Here is a 22,849-nt window from a genome sequence, read left to right on the forward strand (position 1 = left end):
AGCCCAAAGAACCTACTTGCGTAAAGTTTTTCTGAGCTGGTCCTTTTTTTTCTAATTCCACAAGATTATCGCTGGGAATACTGCAATTAACTTCTTCCTGATTTTATTTTATTTCTCTCCCTTCTCCTGTCCATTCTCTACACTACATTTAATTTTCTTTTATTTTCACAATCCTTGTTAATGATGCCCACAAGCTCATTCCTAAGAACCTTTCTATCCTTAGTTTTCCCTGCCTGCCTGCCCCCAGGCTCAGCTGTGCTCCAGTCAGAGCTAACTGTTCTACTCTCCAATGCACCATGGTCCCCACGCCCCCTGCCTTATCTCTTATCTGGGGAAATCCCAGCTTCCTTCAACGTGCAAACAGACCTTCTCTATGAATTCTTTAGCTGAATTTGATGCTTCCTCTGATGGGAAACATACTTTCAGTGTGTTTCTGTCAAACGACTTATCATCTCGTGTGGTTATTGCATTTCTCTTTTAGTAGTTTGAAAGTTCTTTCAGCACAGAAATGTCCTCTTGGTCATTTTTTAAATCTTGAATTAGCAAAGTACCTGGTATATAGTAGTAGGCACGCAATAAACACTTGGGGGATGAACAAAAGAGGCAGATATTAAGAGCAGAAATCTTCCTGAATAAATTTGCTTGAAATATGTAAGAGTTTGTGAGATAACTTACATAACTAACTTCTCCTTAAACTGTTTAAATAGGCAAGGATGGCTCTTGAAGAACATAACTGGACAAAGTGTATCTTTGTCCTTCTCACTTTTACTTCCTCTTTTAGCAGACAAATTCCCGGTGTTCACAGCACCTTTCTGCATTTTAGACAAACATTTTTCTCCCCAACTCTACCCTTAGGTAGCAATTGTTTATATATGAAATCTTTTCTGGCCCCACACTTGCAGCAGAACTTACTAGCCCCATGTTTTACCCTCTCACAACCTTTAGAGCACAGGTCCATACGAATGGGGAATGGTGTAAATGCTGTAGCCAATGATCTTTCATAGAAAATGTGTGTGTGTGTGTGTTTTAATTAGATTCTTCTAGATTTAACACAGGAATGGCTTGAATGAGAAATATCAGCACTTGATTCAGATATTGCAAGGACACAGAGTTGGGGAAGGGAAGAATAAAAAATTATAGTCTATACACATTCTACTGGAATATTATAATGCCTCTCAACCACAAGATGACCATATATCTTTCCTTTGGGAAGACTAAACCCATTCTCCCGTTGTTTATGAATTTAGACTCCTAATTGGAGATTGTTAGTGATTCTACTGCTTTCTTTATTACTTTTCTTCCTTCCTCTTTTCCTTTAACAAATAGAGTGCTAGCCGGGCGCGGTGGCCCAAGCCTGTAATCCCAGCACTTTGGGGGGCCGAGACGGGCGGATCACAAGGTCAGGAGATCGAGACCATCCTGGCTAACATGGTGAAACCCCGTCTCTACTAAAAATACAAAAAACTAGCCGGGCGAGGTGGCGGGCGCCTGTAGTCCCAGCTACTCAGGAGGCTGAGGCAGGAGAATGGCGTAAATCCGGGAGGCGGAGCTTGCAGTGAGCTGAGATCTGGCCACTGCACTCCAGTCCGGGCGGCAGAGCGAGACTCCGCCTCAAAAAAAAAAAAAAAAAAACAAAAAAACAAAAACAAAAACAAATAGAGTGCTTTCTATATGCCACTCTGCTGAAATGGCATGAAGGAAACATACATGGCCCCAGGCCTTCATGGTGCTTATAACCTATGTCTCTCTGAAAAGCATCTGAAATATGGAAGAGTTTACAGTTCTTCATTTGAGCCAAATGATGTGAGATAATATCATACGCTTTTCAGACGGAATTTGGGCAATTAAATCTTATCATAAATTTGCTGATGAAGTAATTTACCTGAAAAGATAATGAGCGCTGTGGACTGAATTGTGTCCCTCGCTCTGAAGTTCATATGTTGAAGCCCTAACCTCCTAACCTCCAATGTGACTGTATTTGGAGATAAGGCCTGTGAAGAGGTTCTGAACATTAAATGAAGTCCTAATGGCAGGTCCCTAATGCAATAGGACCGGTGACTTTATAAGAAGAGGAAGAGACACCAGAGCTCTCTCTCTGCTATGTGAGTGAGGACACAGTGAGAAAACAGCCTTCTCCAAGCTAGGAAGAGACCCCTCACCAGGAACTGAGTCAGCCAGCACCTCAACCTCAGACTTCCCAGCCTTTAAAACTGTAAGAAATAAATCTCCGTTCATTATAAATTACTCAGTGTTTGGTATTCTGTTATAACACTATAAAATGGACTAAGACAGGAAATTGGTACTGAGAAGTGTGGCTGCTGCTATAACAAATATCTGAAAATGTGGAAATGACTTTAGAACTGGGTGATGAGTAGAGGCTAGAACTGTTTGGAGGAGAAGGCTAGAAAAAGCCTAGGTTTCCGTGAATGAGCTTTCAGGACAATCCTGGTGAGGGCTCAGAAGAAGACAAGAGCTACAGGGAGAGCCTAAATCTTCTTAGGGATTACTTAGGTGGTCATAATCAGAATATTGGCAGAAATGTGAAAGGTAAGGGGCATTCTGATAAGATTTCAGATGGAAATAATGAATGTGCTATTGGAGACTTGAGTAAAAAGCTATCCTTGTGCAGTTGCAAAAAAAATGTGGTAGAATTGTATCTATGTTCTAGGATTTCTTAGAAGACAGAACTTAAGACTGATAAACATCTGGCAGAAGGAATATCTAAGCAACAAAGCATTCAAGGTGCTATATGGTGGCAGCTTACAGTAAAATGAGAGAGAGAAATGTTTTAAAAATGGAACTTATAATTAAAAGGGAAACAGAACAGAAAAAAATGGAAAAACTCTCAACCTAGCCATGTAAAGAATAAAAGAATGTGTTCAGGAGGGAATGCTAAGTGTGTGGCTAATCGACTCTTTGCTAAAGAGATTAATGGATAGAAGAAATCCAGGTTTCATTCATCAAGACTATGGGAGAATGACCATGGAGGCATTTCAGAGATCTTCAAGGCAAGTTAGTACCTTGAAGGCAGGGTTTCTAGACAGGGGCTCATATCAGACCTCAGCATTAGGTGTCCTGCACTATCTTGAGACTTTGTTCTCTAAATTTTGGTCCATCACCCTCAGCTGCCCCAGCAGTGGCTCAAGCAGGCCCAGGTGCACCTTGATCTATCACTCCAGTAGGTAAAAGCTGTAAACCTTCGCAGTGACCACATAGTGCTAATTATTTAGGCGTATAGAATACAAGAGCTCTGGGGCCATGGCACCCTCCACCTAGATTTCAAAGGATCTCTCAGTCTGGGTCCCTAAGAAGAAACTTGTCATAGGCACAGAGCCACTGCAAAGAACTATTACTAGGGCAATGCCCAGCAGAGTGCCAGAGTGAGACTACGGCAGGGAATCCCCACTTTGACATTAATTAGTAGAGCCATGTGAGTGAGGCAGTCCCTGGGACCCCAGAACTATGATGCCACCAGCATGCAACTGTAGCCAGGAGAGCTGCAGGCATAAGACACCAAACTGTGAGAGCTGCTGAGTGTACTGAGCCCATCAAAGCTATAAGGGCAGGGCTGCCTAATCCCTAGGGGCCCAACCCCTGCCCTAGTGTATCCAGGAGGTGGGACATAGAGTCAAAAATATTATTCTCTAGCTTTAAAATTTAATGTTTCCTTGTTGTGGTTTGGACTTACATGGAACCAGTTACTCCTTTTTTCTTGCCTATTTCTTTCTTTTGGAATGGGAATGTCTATCCTATGCCTATCTCACCATTGTGTTTTTGGAAGTAGATAACTTGTTCGATTTCCCAGGCTGATGGGAATTTGCCTCAAGATGAATTGCGCCTTGGGTTTCCCCCATATCTGACTTTGATGACACTCTGGACTTTGGACTTATGGGTTCGTGCTGGAATGGGCTAAAGCCATTGGGATGGAATGAAGTAGGGACAGTTTGACCAATAAAAACATTAAAGACTTTTAAAAATGCAAATCAAAACCACAATGAGATACCATCTTACACCAGTTAGAATGGCCATCATTAAAAAGTCAGGAAACAACAGGTGCTGAAGAGGATGTGGAGAAATAGGAACACTTTTACACTGTTGGTGGGAGTGTAAACTAGTTCAACCATTGTGGAAGACAGTGTGGTGATTCCTCAAGGATCTAGAGCTAGAAATACCATTTGACCCAGTGATCCCATTATTGGGTATATACCCAAAGGATTATAAATCATGCTACTATAAAGACACATGCACACGTATGTTTATTGCAGCACTGTTCACAATAGCAAAGACTTGGAACCAACCCAAATGTCCATCAATGATAGGCCATAAAAAGGATGAGTTCATATCCTTTGCAGGGACATGGATGAAGCTGGAAATCATCATTCTGAGCAAACTATCACAAGGACAGAAAACCAAACACCTCATGTTCTCACTCATAGGTGGGAACTGAACGATGAGAACACTTGGACACAGAGTGGAGAACATCACACCCCGGGCCTTTCATGGGGTGAGGAGATAGGGGAGGGATAGCATTAGGAGAAATACTTAATGTAAATGACCAGTTAATGTGTGCAGCAAACCAACATGGCACAGGTATACCTATATAACAAACCTGCCCGTTGTGCATATGTACCCTAGAACTTAAAGTGTAATAATAATAAAAAAGGAAATGAATCTCTGTTCATTACAAATTACCCAGTCTATAGTATTCTGTTATAGCAGCATAAAACAGATTAAGACACCAAAGATGCAGAACCCTGAACTGCAGGACACAGCAATGATTTAATTGATATTAGATAGCACTCCTAGATTTTGTCTTGATGTCCTTGTACCCTCTCTCCATGGTGCAGAGGTATCTTCTCCTAATAGCCAAGCATTCTGAACACTAATGTGCTATTTTTCATTCCCTAGTTAGTATTCTCCCTGAATATGCAAAGCCAATTGGATATTGCTGCCTAGGGGCAATTATTAATACCCTTCTGAACTCAAATGAACAAATGACACAGACTTTATAACACAGGATATCCCTGAAATTCATATTCTACTAAAAATATTATGAGCTAATTATTGTGAAACTTACATTAAGTTTATTTATTTCTGGATGTCGCTGTTAGCTAAAAAATCTGGTGATCAGCAGTAACTTTATTCCGTACTACTATTTGTCTAAATTCATGTGACTTTAAAAGTAATTTTTACCTTTACTTAGAGCACAATATATTTCTCAATTAAAATACTGTAGAATGCATCTCATAAAGAAAGTTTAATTTGTAAAATTCTGAGTTAAGGAATCAAATTTAGACCACAATAGAGTGGTGGGGTTTTCTTAGACACTTAGTCACCTAAGTGGAGAATATCAAAATGTTCTAACTTATGAGTAGATAGAGTACATGTTTGAAATTGAGCATGTTAGTCAGAGACCTGGAATTATTAAAGAAAAAATTATATTTAAAAGTTTAATAAGAAGATTAAAAGGTCACATTTATCTCAAACAGTGTTGATATAAAAACTATACACTACATAATAGAAAACAGATGATAAGATTGTTTGTACATCACAATTACACATATTCTACCAGATTCAAACTCCCACAGGTGGGGCTGGTAAAGGCAAATTTTATTCTTAAAACAGTTCTTGTAGGATATATTACATCTGGATGTTAAAATACTCTGATTCAATTATTTATCCATTAAACATGTATCTGTAAAAGAGCTTACCATATGCCAGGTGCTGTTCTAAATTCTGAGCATAGAGCATTGAGCAGACAGGAAGCAGGGGTTGTGTGGGGAGGAGAGAATAAAAAAGTACATAAGAATAATCTCAAATACCTCTAACTGTTATGAAAATAGCAAAACTAGGTGATATAATTGTGATAGAAAAAGAGATGGGACTTTAGATTGGGGATCAGAGAAGGTGTCTTTGAGAAATGACATTTGAGCTAAGACTTGTATGAAAAGTGCCAATCATGCAATAATATGGATTTAGAACACCAGGAAGAGGGAAAAGGTCATGCAAAGGACCTACTACCATGAGCTTGGGAATTTAAGAAACAACAATTATCAGTGAGGCAGGAGTATGATAAACAAGGTGAAAGTGGTATGATGTAATTTATAATTAGGATTCCCAGTATCTAATAATGGCACTGTCCACGGATGGACGGGACAGTCTTGCTATTGTTATCTGTTGGGGTAAAATTAAAGGGACAAGGCAAAATATAACTGAAAACTATAAAGTTTTGTCTTTCCCATAACCATATGTTTGACACGTGCTGAAGAATAATATTTGTCTGAAAACAAAAACACTTTCAGGTCTCGAAGTCATAGTGGTTTTATATTTAAGCTTTGCCTTGATCAAGAAATATCTGATGTGGGGATAAAGACAGCAAAAAGGTTGGAATCAGCAGACCCAGGTTCGAGTCCTGCTTTAAATATAAATTAGCTTTGCCTTGTGATGTTGAATTGTGTTGTTTTGATCCATCTGAGCACAATTTATTATCTACAAAATACGGTAATAATTGTGAAGGTCAGTTGACATTTAGGAAGCTTAAGTTAGGGACAATGATGGAAAAATTTATTACTGTGTAAAAGTTTAAATAGAATTTAGGGATGTGGCTTATGCATTTGTCTTAGTTTAGTAAAACAAATATGATTAATGGAAACGGTATTGTTTCAAAAAATCATTGGAATTTTCAATTCAGAAGTATAAAGTGGGAAGAGAAGGGTTGGCTCACACCTGTAATTCCAACACTTTGGAAGGCCGAGCAGGGAGGATTGCTTGAGCTCAGGAGTTCAAGACCAGCCTGGGCAACATGGCAAGACCTCATCTCTACTAAAAATTAAAAACAAAAAACATAAAACAAAAAAATACTAGGCAGACATGGTGGCGTGTGCTTATAATCCCAGATATTTGAGAGGGTGAGGCAGGAAGATCACTTGAGCCCAAGAGTTTGAGGCTGCAATGAGCACTGCACTTAAGCCTGGGCAACACAGTAAGACCCTGTCTCAAAAAAAAAAAAAAAAAACAGAATTTTGCTATTAAGATTCAGAATTGGCCATCATAACTATCTGTAGGTACCAAAAGTATCTAGATCATGATCTGGCTCGTCCATTTCAGTGTGATTCTCATTGTTGCAGCATTGATCTGATTTTATCTTTAGCCATTATTTTAGAAAAAAAAACAGATAGATAATATCAAGGGCTATTTTCAGCCATGTTATACGTACTTGACATATATTAAAATTTTGATCATCAAATGAAGGGGATAATTTCTCAATTATCTGAGGTATGTGTTTAACATGTTTTTTGTTGTGGTAAGGTTTATTTTGTTTGTTTTGGAAATATTTTGGTCAGAATCTCACCATACCCCATCTCATAGAATGTTTTATCAGGTTTAATTAAAAGGAGAATGTAGGTGTCTAATTAATTCATATCTAATGAGAAATAAAAGTTAGGAGGCAAACAGAAATGTGTTAATTTGGAAAATGCCATTTTTCACATCATGTTTTATACTTAATCACCATAGAGGGTATAGGTTTTCATCAGTGTACCGCTGATTCCCACTATATTTTCTTAAGTGTAATTGTTTTAATGGTTCAACACTTAAGCAATAAACAAAAATGGCTATGTAAGCTTCAAAACCTCACAGCATCCTTATAGCAGAAGATTCTAAGTGCAGAGTTATTAAAACGGCAAACTATTTGTTTTTAAGTTTATGGGAATCATTACCCATCATCTCATCTGTACTACATTTGTTTGTGAATAAAGATTAACATTTTTTTCCAATCCTTTTTCTATATCGTAATCATAGTGGGGAAATGGCATTTCAGACCTCAGATAAAAGCTTTATAGTGATTTCATGTGACAGAATTTTATCTAGGTTTCAAGGAACTCTAATAATAGCATTTACAATTCTTCTATGCAATTTCTTCTCTTCTTGTTACCATAGGAGTATGGAAAACACGTTCTTGGTTTAAAAAGCTAAAAGAAAAAAAATCAGCAGTTTAATCTGAGTATTAGGAAAAGGATCACAAATCCTGCTATAGTATTTTGTATTTAAGCTAGTTTCTGTAAAGGCCCCTGACATGCCCCCTGGGAGTTAAATATTGACAAGCATGCTTTGGCAATCAAGATCAAGCTTGTTGAATTAACACAGCTCAAGTCTTGCATTGACACTATAACCCAACACTGAGAACTCTTATCTTACCCCATTTATTTTGGCTTTATAGGTGATACTGTATACTTGAATTAGGGATTTGCACTGTATCTTAAATGCTACAATTGTGGATTAATTTGATTTGAGAATATACTAGCCCTTATCATGTTCACAGTGGAAATTATAAATGAAGTGTAACATTCATTGTTTTCTCTCCCAGCATGGACCCAGGATGAAACTGCTGTAGACCTAAGTCTGATATTATCTTCTCTATCAGAAAATGTCTTATAATTTTCACCTCCTAAGATAAAGAAAAAGAAATAAGAAGAATTATATTGTTCTTTATATAGCTACCGGTAAAAGAAAATGTATCCCAAACTGCTAATTCTTTAGAGGCTTTGTTCAGAAGTTAAGACAAAATATAGACCATAAAAGAAATAAAGATTATTTTTCATTACTACTCTCAAAACTTTAGAATTTTAAAAATTTAAAATAAATTGTCTTCGAGTTTTAGTGGAAAATGTAACCCATTTTTATTGTCCAGGAAGTTGAAGGATGAATTGTTAATTACTAGGAATAATAATGATAAAGGTGATGATGGTGATAAGAACTAACATGTATTAAGGGCTTACAGTGTGTTCAACCCTCTGTGGAGCATTTTACATACAATCACTCATCTAACTCATATGAGATAGATACTTCCATTGGCCTCATTTCACATATGAGGAAACCAAGGCTCAAAGAACTTAAGGAACTTATCTGGTCATTTCTAGTGTTGCCTAAGGATTACCTTTATTTTCTTTCCAATGTATATACCTATAGTCAAAGTAGTAACTAGACATTCCTCCTGCCCTTACAGAGCTCACACTTTAAAAGTTGAGGCAGGTGGGTATTGCTATTATTCAAGATGTTGTTCCCACTCATGCTAGAGAGAACAAAAGAAAGGAATCTGGTGATTGAAGGTGGTCTATGAGTGCTCCCCAAAGGATGTAATATTTGGTATTAGCCTTAACAAACAAAGAGAAGAAGGTAAAAAAAATTTTCAGGCAGTAGGAAGAGCAGGAGAAATCACACAGAGGTGTGAAAAATTGTGATATTTTCAAGAAACAGCAAATAGTTCAGTGTTTAAGGAGTTATCAGGTAGAAGTCACATGAATGATGAAAAAACCTTACTGAGTTTAAATGCCAGAAACACACTCACCAGCTGATGACCTCTGTAACTTCACTGTGAATGGAAGATAATGCCAAAAATCAGACTTCATAGAGCTATTATGAGGAATAAATTAGCTAATGTATGCCAAATGCCTGCATAGCCTAAGTTCTCAATTCTAAAAACACAGTTTTATCTCTTAAGCAAATTCATACCCTTTGCTACCTTCAGAAGTAATTTTGGAACTGCCTTCTCAAACTCTTTTCTTTAAGTAAAATAGCCATTTGGAACAATTTCCCTCCGAATTTTCCTGCTTGGCAAGTTAGGAGAGAGACACAAATTGGTCTTTTTAAAAGATGCATAGTCTTTTATCTTTTTCTCAGAGAAAGTCACCATAACTTCATCCACACTAGCAAGTGTCACTTGATACTTAATTTTCTCATATTTGTGCAGTTGGATCTCTAAATTAATTTTGGATAGATGTGATTGCAGATACATATATTTACAAGAAAGTGTCTGTCATAAAAATAATGTATTCTAAAGTCAAAGGTGTCCATCACAGTGCCCAGCGCATAGAGGCATTCATTAGCTCCCCTTCCCTTTCTTTCCTTTCAAATTTATATTAAAAGCTTTTTCTGAATCTACTTCGAAAATCTACACGGAAAGAGAACTCCAGACATTTTGCCAACGACTTGTTTGTCATGTGTTTGTCATACTTCTTCACAATTCTAGACTAAGTCTTTACAATCCAGCAACTATTTACACCCCCATCTACAATTCAGTGATAATTTGCAAACTGTTTACTTATGGTGAATGATTATCTCTTTGTTCTGTGAAAACAATATATGTGTTCTCACTTGCATGCCTTCTTTGAAAACATTTCTGAAGTTTGACATGCCTGTGGTCCATTTATCTTATTTTGTACTTTAAATGCTTACTGCCTCCATGTACTTTCTGGAACTTGCCTTCTCTCTGACTCCTTCTGGACTGTCTGTTACACTCCCCTGGCATTTAGATTTTGTACATTATATAGTTATGTTCAGTCTGCAGATCCTCTCTCCAGCAAAATATAACTCCATTTAGGTTAGAAACCTGATTTTTCTATCTGTTTGACACAGAGTGAAGTTTTGCTTTGGAAAGTGAAAATCACCATGTGTTATTTTGTATTTGAGTGTTTTTGTTTGTTTGTTTCTACTAAACCACACATTCAATAAAGTTTATCCATGTAACTATTTCATAAATTGCTGAAACATTCTAATTTTATGGTAATTTTAAGACTTACACAAATATTTTTCAATTCTATACTTATACAATAAATTAATATCTTCTCAAGCAAAACTTTTAGTAATTATTTAAATTTGTTGCTCTTCAGATTAAATGACCTACAGCCATCACACCTCTCCAGAATACTTTCATTGTCGCTTTTGGCTACATCTCTATATTTTATTTGTTGTAAATATGATAGTACAGAATACTATCATATAAATTTCATTACTAAAAAAGATACAGAAATCTTAAAAACTAAATATTTAGAAACTGATGTAACTAGTTATAAAACCATAATTATATAAGAGAGTGTTCTTTTATAACAAGAAGTCTTCACATCTGTCATCCAGTGTTTTAATGCCTATAGTACTTATTAGCTGACTATTTCTATTATTACCATTTTACAAGCAAGTGCCATTCTTGAAACTGATTGATGTTTAGGAATAAAGCACATTTATTACATGTTGCCAACTTCAGAAGAGCAATCTTATAACCTACAGCGCTTTTTGAGAAGTGATGATACCTTATATTTCTGGAACTAATCACTGCTAAAGAAAGTAAAAAGGTGAAAACATAAATTTTTTTTCTTGTGAAGACCTTTCATTGCATTATATGCCATTCAACTATAAAGTGATTATAGTGTTTTATCTGCCAAGAATGACAGTGGTGAAAGGTAACTTTATGTTATATGTAAAGAGATGTGTACATATCTATCTGTCTCTGTCAACCGTTGTCCATATCATCTTCCAGTTTCAGTCTGGCTAGTCTGACTTGTACAGATATAGAAGAAGGATGAAAATTGAAAGCAAAAATAAAAATCTTGTTGTATTTAAGCAGAATTGGTGATGTTAATGTAATTGTTTTATTATTTCACTGCTTCTTCCAAATCATTATTGTACAGTTTTCACTCACCGTTCTTTGAAGTTCATGCCTCCATTATACCATCTTGACCTTATACACTGACTTTGCCTCCCATTATGCCACCTCATCTCATCCACTAATCCTAAGTCACTGCCCAACCTTGATTGAATACTTTGGTCCTTGGTCACTGGTCTTTCAACTGCTGCCTGTGGTCGAGGCTATTTAGGAGGCTGAGGCAGGAGGCACACTTAAGCCCAGGGGTTCGAGGCTGCAATGAGCTATGATCATACCACTGTACTCCAGCCTGGGTGAAAGAGCAAGACTCTGACTCAAAAATAATAATAATATTTTTAGTCAGTAAAACCCAGTTTGCAGTTACTATTAAGAGAGGGAAGGAGAATGTATACCAAGCTTTTTATGTTCCTAAAGTTCACACACAGTTTTCAATTGAATAACATTTTAGCAAACTCTTTCTAGTAGTCAACATTGTCACAACCTTTTGATCTCTAGGATCCTATTTATAAATAAGGCATTTATAGACTCCCATTTCTACAGTAATGGAGACACTGTGCATGGCAAACCAAAACATAAATAATAAGTTATATTTCATTTTATTATTATTATTATTATACTTTAAGTTCTAGGGTACATGTGCACAACATGCAGGTTTGTTACATATGTATACATGTGCCATGTTGGTGTGCTGCACCCATTAACTCATTATTTACATTAGGTATATCGCCTAATGGTATCCCTCCCCCTCCCCCCACCCCACAGTAGGACCCAGTGTGTGATGTTCCCCTTCCTGTTTCCACGTGATCTCATTGTTCAATTCCCACCTATGAGTGAGAGCATGCGGTGTTTGGTTTTCTATTCTTGATATAGTTTGCTAAGAATGATGGTTTCCAGCTACATCCATGTCCCTACAAAGGACACGAACTCATCCTTTTTATGGCTACATAGTATTCCATGGTGTATATGTGCCACATTTTCTTAATCCAGTCTGTCACTGATGGGAATTTGGGTTGATTCCAAGTCTTTGCTATTGTGAATAGTGCCACAATAAACATACGTGTGCATGTGCCTTTATAGCAGCATGACTTGTAATCCTTTGGGTATATCCCCAGTAATGGGATGGCTGGGTCAAATGGTATTTCTAGTTCTGGATCCTTGAGGAATCGCCGTACTGTTTTCCACAATGGTTGAACTAGTTTACAGTCCCACCAACAGTGTAAAGGTGTTCCTGTTTCTCCACATCCTCTCCAGCACCTGTTGTTTCCTGACTTTTTAATGATTGCCATTCTAACTGGTGTGAGATGGTATCTCATTGTGGTTTTGATTTGCATTTCTCTGATGGCCAGTGATGATGAGCATTTTTTCATGTGTCTGTTGGCTGTATGAATGTCTTCTTTTGGAAGTGTCTGTTCATATCCTTTGCCTACTTTTTGATGGGGTTGCTTTTTCTTGTAAATTTGATTGAGCTCTTTATAGGTTCTGGATATTAGCCCTTTGTCAGATGAGTAGTTTGCAAAAATTTTCTCCCATTCTGTAGGTTGCCTGTTCACTCTGATGATAGTTTCTTTTGCTGTGCAGAAGCTCTTTAGTTTAATTAGATCCCATTTGTCAATTTTGGCTTTTGTTGCCGTTGCTTTTGGTGTTTTAGACATGAAATCCTTGCCCATGCCTATGTCCTGAATGGTATTACCTAGGTTTCCTTCTAAGGTTTTTATGGTTTTAGGTCTAGCATTTAAGTTTCTACCAGAATCTCTGGGACACATTTAAAGCAGCGTGTAGAGGGAAATTCATAGCACTAAATGCCCACAAGAAAAAGCTGGAAAGATCTAAAATGGACACCCTAACATCACAATTAAAAGAACTAGAGAAGCGAGAGCAAACACATTCAAAAGCTAGCAAAAGTCAAGAAATAACTAAGATCAGAGCAGAACTGAAGGAGATAGACACACACACACAAAAAAACCCTCCAAAAAATCAATGAATCCAGGAGCTGGTTTTTTGAAAAGATCAACAAAATTCATAGACTGCTAGGAAGACTAATAAAGAAGAAAAGAGAAAAGAATCAAATAGCTGCAATAAAAAATGATAAAGGGGATATCATCACCGACCCCACAGAAATACAAACTACCATCAGAGAATACTATAAACACCTCTACGCAAATAAACTAGAAAACCTAGGAGAAATGGATAATTTCATGGACACTTACACTCTCCCAAGACTAAACCAGGAAGAAGTTGAATCCCTGAATAGACCAATAGCAGGCTCTGAAATTGAGGCAATAATTAATAGCCTACCAACCAAAAAAAGTCCAGGAACAGATGGATTCTCAGTCGAATTCTACCAGAGGTACAAGGAGGAGTTAGTGCCATTCCTTCTGAAACTATTTCAATCAATAGAAAAAGAGGGAATCCTCCCTAACTCATTTTACGAGGCCAACATCATCCTGATACCAAAGCCTGACAGAGATACAACAAAAAGAGAGAATTTTATATTCATGTTTTTAAGTAGCTCAGCTGTTTTCCATCTGTTTAACCTCAGGTATTTACCCAAATTCAAATTTGTTATCCTCTAAATACTTTAAAAAGTATCACAGTAAATGGCATTAACCTGAGTCCTCTTGACACCGTGGACTCTTTTACTCTGTATTTTTAATTAGTCACAAGGCCTTATGTAGTCCATCTCTCACTGTGAATGAAATCTTTTTTTTTTTTGAGACGGAGTCTAGCTCTGTCGCCCAGGCTGGAGTGCAGTGGCCAGATCTCAGCTCACTGCAAGCTCCGCCTCCCGGGTTCACGCCATTCTCCTGCCTCAGCCTCCCGAGTAGCTGGGACTACAGGCGCCCACCACCTCGCCCAGCTAGTTTTTTGTATTTTTAGTAGAGACGGGGTTTCACCGGGTTAGCCAGGATGGTCTCGACCTCGTGATCCGCCTGTCTCGGCCTCCCAAAGTGCTGGGATTACAGGCTTGAGCCACCGCGCCCGGCCGAATGAAATCTTTTATGTCATTTTCTATCTTATATAAGCTTGACTTAGTCCAGGCCATTGTGTTTATAGACAATTCTTAAATGACCGTCTGCTAATCACTTTCACTTTCTTCTTCTGGTCCTTATGCAACACCACCATCATATACAAAGTCTAAAATACAATCTTATCTGGTAACTACCTTGCTCAAGATTCTCAGAGGCCCTCTCACTTCTGTAAGAAAGTGTCCAAAATGCTGAATGCAGAATATAGGACCGTTCACAAACAGGCCTCATTGTATCTCTGCCTTAGTTTGAGTTCTTACAAAAGCAAAGCCTGAAGACAAGGCCTTGGATGCAAGTGGCCTATTTGGGAGTTGATCTCAGGAAATAAACATCAGGGAGGAGGAAACATGACACAAAGAAGGAGCAAAAGGCAACTTAATCCAGTATTACTTTTAGATCACAATTATGAACTCCTAGGAAGTGTGCAGAGGCCTTACAGAATGGTCCCCCTTAAGGATGGAAGGCGGGAGCAGCCTAAGGGCTGTCCCTGAAAGTATTCACATGCCTGTACTTTTGTGGCTTGGATGCACAGCCTTAGTAGGCTCTTGTGGTGGCAGCCTAGGCCCTGGGACAGGGGGTACAAAGAAGTTTAGCAAAGCATGAGGTGGGGCTTTGTTTTCTTGGGGTCAGTCAGAGCTAACATGGAACTGACTAGAACAGATGCTGTTGAATTAGAGGTGGTCAGGGAGGCTGTGGTGTGTGTCCCAGAAACACCTGCCGCACTCTCCATCTAGCTTGTCTCCTTCCTCTCCCTCCTAATCCATCTTTACTCTGGGCCCTACTACACACCTAACATTCCAACGAGATCTTTATCCTTTTGCTCATGCAGTTATCTGTTGATTCCCTCCATTCCTTCTCTGCCTTCTAAAATGCTTGTTATCCTTTAAGACATAGTTCATATTTCATCTTCAAGTAAAGATGACCCAACTAGACAAAGTATAATACACTTTTCTCTGATTCGTCATGATCATTTTCTAAGGTTTACCGGAGTCATTAACATACATTATAATATTTTATTTATATATTCATTTAGCTACAGTGTAAATTTCTTAAAGACAGGGATAATGTCTAACTCCTGTTTATGTCACCACCTCTAAACATAATGGCTGCTTCATAGCTGGCATTCAATAAATGTCTACTTATTTAATGAATGAAAATATTTCGTTTTTAATGTGTAGTTTAAATTTGTATAAAAATTAATTTTAAATTTAGACTTTTTTCCAATTGATAGTATGAAACTTTTCTTAATTTGAAAAAACAACTGGGAAGATATACCTGTATCATATATATACACATATACATACACAACCATATATATACACATATGCACATATACACACATATACATATGCACACTGTATAGAGATATGGTATATGTATATTTACATAATTCTCTCTCTCTCTCTCTCTCTATATATATATATATATATACTTTAGTACCAGTAGTAAATATGCTCTCAGAAAATACATTTCAGGTGTCAATTATAAAAATATAGGTCTCATTTATGTAGTATAAATAAATATCAAGGTTTTACTAGTTGGAGTAGTTTGTATTCTAATAACAAGATAGCAAATATAGAGATATTATAAATAGGTGAGTATATAGTATATTTTAAAATTATCCAACCTATTAGTTTTTTAGTTATGTCACTTTTTTGTTCAGTACATTCCATAATTTTATAACAATTTAGTTTTCTCCTTTGAAATGCCAAATGTTCTAATAAAAAATTATCTCAGAATTTTTCTTTCCATTGTGGTATGTTAAAAGCACTTTTTGTGTATGTCACAGTGAGCTTAGTCTTCTGATTTCCTTTTACCAATTTTTGGCTTTGTGATTTCCAAAGGAACTGGTTGGTAATCATTGCGTGGGATGAAGTGGGAAGGTGGGTGGGCAGAGGAAGGGTATAGATATTTTAAAGTCTGGTTTGTGGACAAGGATGTGTATTACAGATAGACTACATGATTTTACATCGTATGTTCCAATTATTGACATATTTATAAAATTATAAAGACTGAGGGACTTTAAGCAATCCACACTTAATTTTGTTCTTAGTGCTAAGGTGTCTGAGGAAAGGGGAGAGGTAAGGTAAAGATGGGAGATAAAGGAAAGAAGAGATGTTAGAGAATTAAGAGGAGAGGTGTGTTAGTCTGTTTTCACACTGCTAATAAAGATATACCTGAGACTGGAAAATTTATACAGGAAACGAGGTTTAATGGACTCACAGTTCCACATGGCTGGGGAGGCCTCACAATCATGGTGGAAGGCAAGGAGGAGCAAGTCACATCTTACATGGATGACAGCAGGCAAAGAGAGAGCTTATACAGGGGAACTCCCCCTTATGAAACCATCAGATCTCACGAGACTTATTCATTATCATGAGAACAGAATGAGAAAGATGCACCCCCATGATTCAATTACCTCCCACCGGGTCCCTCCCACAACACATGGGAACTGTGGGAGCTACAATTCAAGATGAAATTTGAGTGGGGACACAGCCAAACCGTATCAAGAGGGATCTATAAAAGAAAGAGAGAAGGAAGGATGAGGAAGGGAGGGAGAGAGAAGCTTGAGAGCAATACCAGCATTGTTTCAGAGTATAAAGACTGCTGTTATTGGGTATGCTTAACAATAGAAATGTTTTACCAGCGCTTTTATTAGGGGGTGATAAAAGACATCCTGGAGGGAAATAATTCAGTCACTTTCAAACGTTCCCACTTCAACCATAGACCTTCAACTTTTGGTAGGAACATGAAGTCTTAAAATAGGCAAAACTGAAAGCTGTCATAATCGACTATCAACAGTCATTAGTCAATACCAATTTCTTATAGAAATAGCATTAATTATTTTCATCTAGGAGATCTTGTTTATAAAGGAGAGAAATTGTTACCCATTTGGGCTGACGCTACCTGAAAATGAAATGATGAACTCGACTTCTCAAGCCCACATGACTTCTAGAGTATGAGACAGTCTGCTATTCTGCTGCTGAAAGTCTCAACCTAGCACAGGGATGAGGAACATGGACTCTGGCACTAACTGCTTGGGGTAAAATCCGGGTGCCACCACTTACCAGTTTTCCCTCGTTAGATTACTCAGCCTCTCTGGATTTGTTTTCCCATCTGAAAAAAAAAAAAAAAAATGGCGGAAATAAAAATACCTACCCCTCTGTATTAGTCTGTTTTCACACTGCTGATAAAGACATACCCAAGACTGGGCAATTTACAACAGAAAGAGGTTTAATGGACTTACAGTTCCATGTGGCTGGGGAAGCCTCACAATCACGGCAGAAGGCAAAGAGGAGTAAGTCATGTTTTACATGAATGGCAGCAGGCAAAGAGAGAGAACTTGTGCAGGGGATCTCCTCTTTATAAAACCATCATGAGAATAGCAGGGAAAGACCTGCCCCCATGAATTAAGTACCTCCCACTGGGTCCCTCCCACAACATGTGGGAATACAAGATGAGATTTGCGTGGGGACACAGCCAAACCATATCACCCCCCTAAACATTGTGAAGATTAAATTACTTAATATTTGTATAACACTAACACTAGAGTTTGTCATATAGGAAGCGCTGTATAAGTGTATGCACTTACACTTATGAAACTAGGCCTTTGTCTCTGAAGCTTTGCTCCCTGAAGACTTTGGTTACATGAGGCTTCTCTAATAAGTGGAGACATAAAATAAAACATTTATTATCTTTGCGGAAATACCCCAAACAGTGCATTTCATTCATAAGATGATACTCAGGCATGCCCTAAACTCTCAGAATGACTTAAGAGAAATGTGATGTCTAAATGAAGCCAATGTAGGTGGTGATGATGAACAGTTTACCACATCCACAGAGCTTTTACCAGATGTTAAGCATCAAACCTCCTCTTCTACCTTCTGATCTGAACTTCCACATACCGAAGCTCTAGCATCAAAACTTTGGTTTTATCTTCTGCGCCTTGGCCTCTTGACATACACTTAGCAAATGAGATCTTTTCTTCTTGTCTGGGTAAGTCTTCTGAAGTAGAGAGTGTTGAAATAAATGGCTTATGACATGTATAGCGTTGAAATAAACGTTTATTTTAACACTTCATAAGTCATGAGCCATTTATTTTAACACTTTTCACTTGAAGTGTTTAAATAATAGGTTTTATACAGGGATGTGTCATCCACTCTGTTTAATGTAAAAGTGAATATGTAAATACATCCATCTATCTAATCTGGATTTTACACCCTTTGGCTGCCAAACAGCCTGGTTGCCATAGTTTCTGGAGTAACCTGAAATTAAATTTTCTTCTCTTTCTCTTTCTGTTGATAGGTAATTTGATGGTACATAAGGTGATTGGACATCACTCCATTAATGGACAAAAGGTTAAATATAGTTTTTTTTTTTTTTTTTTTTTTTCAGAAATCTAAAAAAGTGTCAACAAAGACCAGAGTTGAGAGTTAAATGCTTTCTTAACTAGAACAGCTTTTACTAGAAAATGTCAGGATTTTTCCTTTCATTTTTAGAATTAATAGCAACTTGTTGTAGGGTTATTTTTGCGCATTCATACAAATAAGTATGTATATAAAAAGCATATATACAGTGCAATGCCTGCAGTCAGTAGGTACATACAAATATCAATTTCTTTAAGGAAGGCAAAAAGTTTGTGAAAAATGGCACTAGTTTGGGAGTCAACATATTTGGGTAGAATCTGAGACCTTACAGTTACTCTTATAAGGACAAGATATTTAACAATTTTTAGCATAAAAAGTGATAGCTCCTGGAGATTCTGTGAGATTTAGATAAAATAACATAAGTAATATTAATAAAAAGGCTTAATAGAGTGCTTTGTGCATATTTAGGTCATTCAACAAAGGATAGTTATTGTTATTGCTATTACTCATTGGTAGGAAATGGCAATTAAAACAGCTACTAAATGTTATATTTTAAAGAATTATTTTCAATATTCACAAGTTTGTGGCCTTGTTTTTCCCAGATAATATAAGTAAACCGATATTTTTGTAAGAACAGGAAGAATCCAAGTGTTATATAGGGGAAACTTTTAAAACTAAAGGTTTATTTTTGGATGATCTTACAGAAAAATTGAAAAGGTAGTGTAGAGAATCCCTATATACTTCTCATCCAATTTACCCTGTCTCTAATTACAAGGAGTATTTTAAGAATTTGCCAAAGTAATGCCTTGTGTTGGAAAGGTTTTTGTGCCAAAACCTGAATTTAAATAGTGATGGGAAATAGTGATGGGAAATGAATGGAACAAAAACATTGTGAGATGGAGGATGAGAATGGCACAAGGGGAAGAGGCCAAGAGACGGGAAATTAAAGGGAAACGCTTAGCAAAACCTTAGCTCTCACAAAGACTTCTCATTTTTCCATACATAAAACAATACCCTCACATATCTAAGTCTATTGAAAGAGTTAGTTGAGACATGAAAGGGCAAATGTTTGCTTTTGCTTTCAGGTACTAAAAAATCTTTTAAAGAATAATTAAAAGCTGAGAAGTAAAAATGCTCCAGAAAGAATACAAATACTGGCATTCGTTTTCCATTTGACATTTTCCAACGTCTATAAATGCTATTGATTTCAAATTCTAAATTATTTCACTTCTGAACACGCCTTGTAGAATTATTACAGTGCTATTTGTGTGGGCTTGTAATCATTGATTGTGACATTATATTCTCCATAAATGTGCCATTGTGAATAATTAAACTTGTTAGTATTTTGTTTGCCTACAGCCTTTAGAGTGATAGCCCTTTTTTTGGCAATCATAATATGTTTCTCTAGTTCAGTTTCTGCTGGATATGGGAAATACATCTTTTTTTCTGAAACTTTTCAATACATTTCCATTTTCAGATTTTAAATTTTAAGAACTGCTTCATAATATATTCAGCATTTAGTAAATTAGAATTCTGGGAGTCTTATGATTTGTATTTCAAAGTTTATAAATAAATAATCTTCTAGAATGAAAACAGATCTTTTTTCATACCAGTTACTGGCTATGAAAACACTTGCCTAGAGTAAAACAAATATTAGTGTTCCAAAAAAAATACATTGTGACCGTTGGCCCTATTTACACTGGATTACAAATATACTTGAAAAAATCTGAAAGTGTTATAGTTTAATATGATTTCTGTTGACTTCTGCACAATTACGAAGAGTCTCTGAGCTCTGTTGAGAAAAACAGTATATAGTGGTTTTGGCAAAGGTTACTAAAATATGTCTCTCCCCTCGAGGCATGGAAACCATGCTCTAGCTCTGCCTCTGTAACTAGATTTAACGTATCTGTGATGCCCAATGCCCAAATCTGAATGGTCAAACGCTGTTTGGAATCATTATACACAATTTAAGCACTTGGATGATGAGACACTTATGTCAACAATATAAATTGGAAAAAAAAAACAAGGAAGAGCATCTATGAATGTGGAAAAATATATGCATCACATTTTGCTTAGATATGTGCAGTAGATACAGACTATATATCCTTTCCCTACCAAGTTGGTCCTGACAATGGACTGTCTCCTCTTTTGCAAATGGAACCATTTGGCAATCGGTTGAGTCATCCAGGGTTGCACACTGGCCAATTTGCCTGCCTATCCATGCCAATAGACAAAGTAATGACCTCAATTTGACAAGAGCCTGAAATTTCATCAGAAAACATTAAAGATTGGAAAAGTAGCCAATAGAGAAAGGATATTTCATTACAAATCCATCATAGACTTGACATAACTATGAGCCAAATGTTCCTTAAAGATTCAGCTGGGAAGTTAAGTTTATGACTACAAGGTTTTAATAGGAATAACACCCCTGAGTGCCTCCTCTCTTGTTTTGGAGAGGTAAAGTTACACTCAAATACCAATTTGAGCATAAAGTATAGAAACAGATATTCTCATTATATGTTAACAATATTTGTGATCAGTTGGTGGCATTTTTTGAAATTTGGCTCTGGGGTCTTACTTAGCACTATAGTCAGCAAAGGGCCAAACTGCTTTTGTGACTGGCTGAAGCTGTGCCTTTCTAAATAGAGTGATTTTTAGCATGCCTGGCTAATTCAAGAGTTATGATTTAGAGGTATAGTCTAGCCCTAATGCCTGTCTTTATATGTGCATCATTTTGTACTCCATGTGTCCTTATTCTCACTAACTAGTGATTTATCACTGACAGTGTGTGTGTGTGTGTATGTTTGTGTGTACGTGCTTATATGTGATATATGTGGCTTCTTTAAAAGCATTGCTCTCAAGAAAATTTCATGGAGATTACAGACATTAACAAGGGCAACAACACCATAAAAATTGCTCTCACTGAGTCATCTAAGTTGACATTGATTTACCTTCCATGATGTACTGTTCACCTTTATAATATAAGCTCACAGCTTCATTTCTTTTTTCTTTCTTTCTTTTTTTTGGTGGGGGGGGGGTGTGGGACAGAGTTTCACTCTTGTCGGCCATGTTGGAGTGCAATGGCGTGATCTCGGCTTACTGCAACCTCCCCCTCCCAGGTTCAAGTGATTCTCCTGCCTCAGCCTTCCGAGTAGCTGGAAAGGCGCCTGCCACCATGCCCAGCTGATTTTTTTGTTTTTATTGGAGACGGGTTTTCACCATGTTGGCCAGGCTGGTCTTGAACTCCTAACCTCAGGTGATCCACCTGCCTTGGCCTCCCTAAGTGCTGGGATTACAGGCATGAGCGCCCTGCCACAGATTCATTTTCTTTTCCTTTTTTTTTTTTTTTTTTTTTTGAGATGGAGCCTCGCTCTGTTTCCCAGGCTGGAGTGCAGTGGCATGATCTCTGCTCACTGCAAGCTCCGCCTCCTGGGTTCAAGCAGTTCTCCCGCGTCAGCCTCCGGGGAACTGGGACTACAGGTGCCCGGCTAATTTTTTGTATTTTTAGTAGAGACGGGATTTCACCGTGTTAGCCAGGATGGTCTCGATCTCCTTACCTCGTGATCCTCCTGCCTCGGCCTCCCAAAGTGCTGGGATTACAGGCGTGAGCCACTGCACCCGGCCTCACAGATTCATTTTCTATTTGCAAATGGGAAGATGTCCTCATATTTTGTAAAATGAAGTATTTGAAAGATTCTGACCACCAAAAGAATTTTTTAGAAATGGATTCATGTAGGAGATGCTCACTTTTGAGATGGGCGTTTTGCTACTTCTTGTTTATGTATTCATATATTTTTATTTTTAATGAAGTGTAGTTCAATACAACATAATGCACTGATATTATATCTGTTCAGCTAAGTTAGCTTTCAAAATGGTACACATCTGTAGTGACACAATGTGAAACAAGATAGAGGATATTTCCTTCACACCAGAAAGTTCTCTTGGGTTGCTTAGTAGTCAGTTTCTCCATCTCCAGCTGAGACTTTTACCACCATAGATTCTTTTTATCTGTACTAAAA

General features: G+C 37.4%; 1 protein-coding gene across 2 annotated transcripts in view; it reads left to right on the forward strand.

Moving 5' to 3' along the window:
- The window catches only part of DPYD (dihydropyrimidine dehydrogenase), an 875,732-nt gene that overhangs the window by 672,393 nt on the left and 180,490 nt on the right, over positions 1-22,849 (forward strand). The window lies entirely within an intron of this gene.

The sequence above is a fragment of the Piliocolobus tephrosceles genome, chromosome 1 (genome assembly GCF_002776525.5).
Source record: "Piliocolobus tephrosceles isolate RC106 chromosome 1, ASM277652v3, whole genome shotgun sequence".
Classification (NCBI taxonomy): Eukaryota; Metazoa; Chordata; class Mammalia; order Primates; family Cercopithecidae; genus Piliocolobus; species Piliocolobus tephrosceles.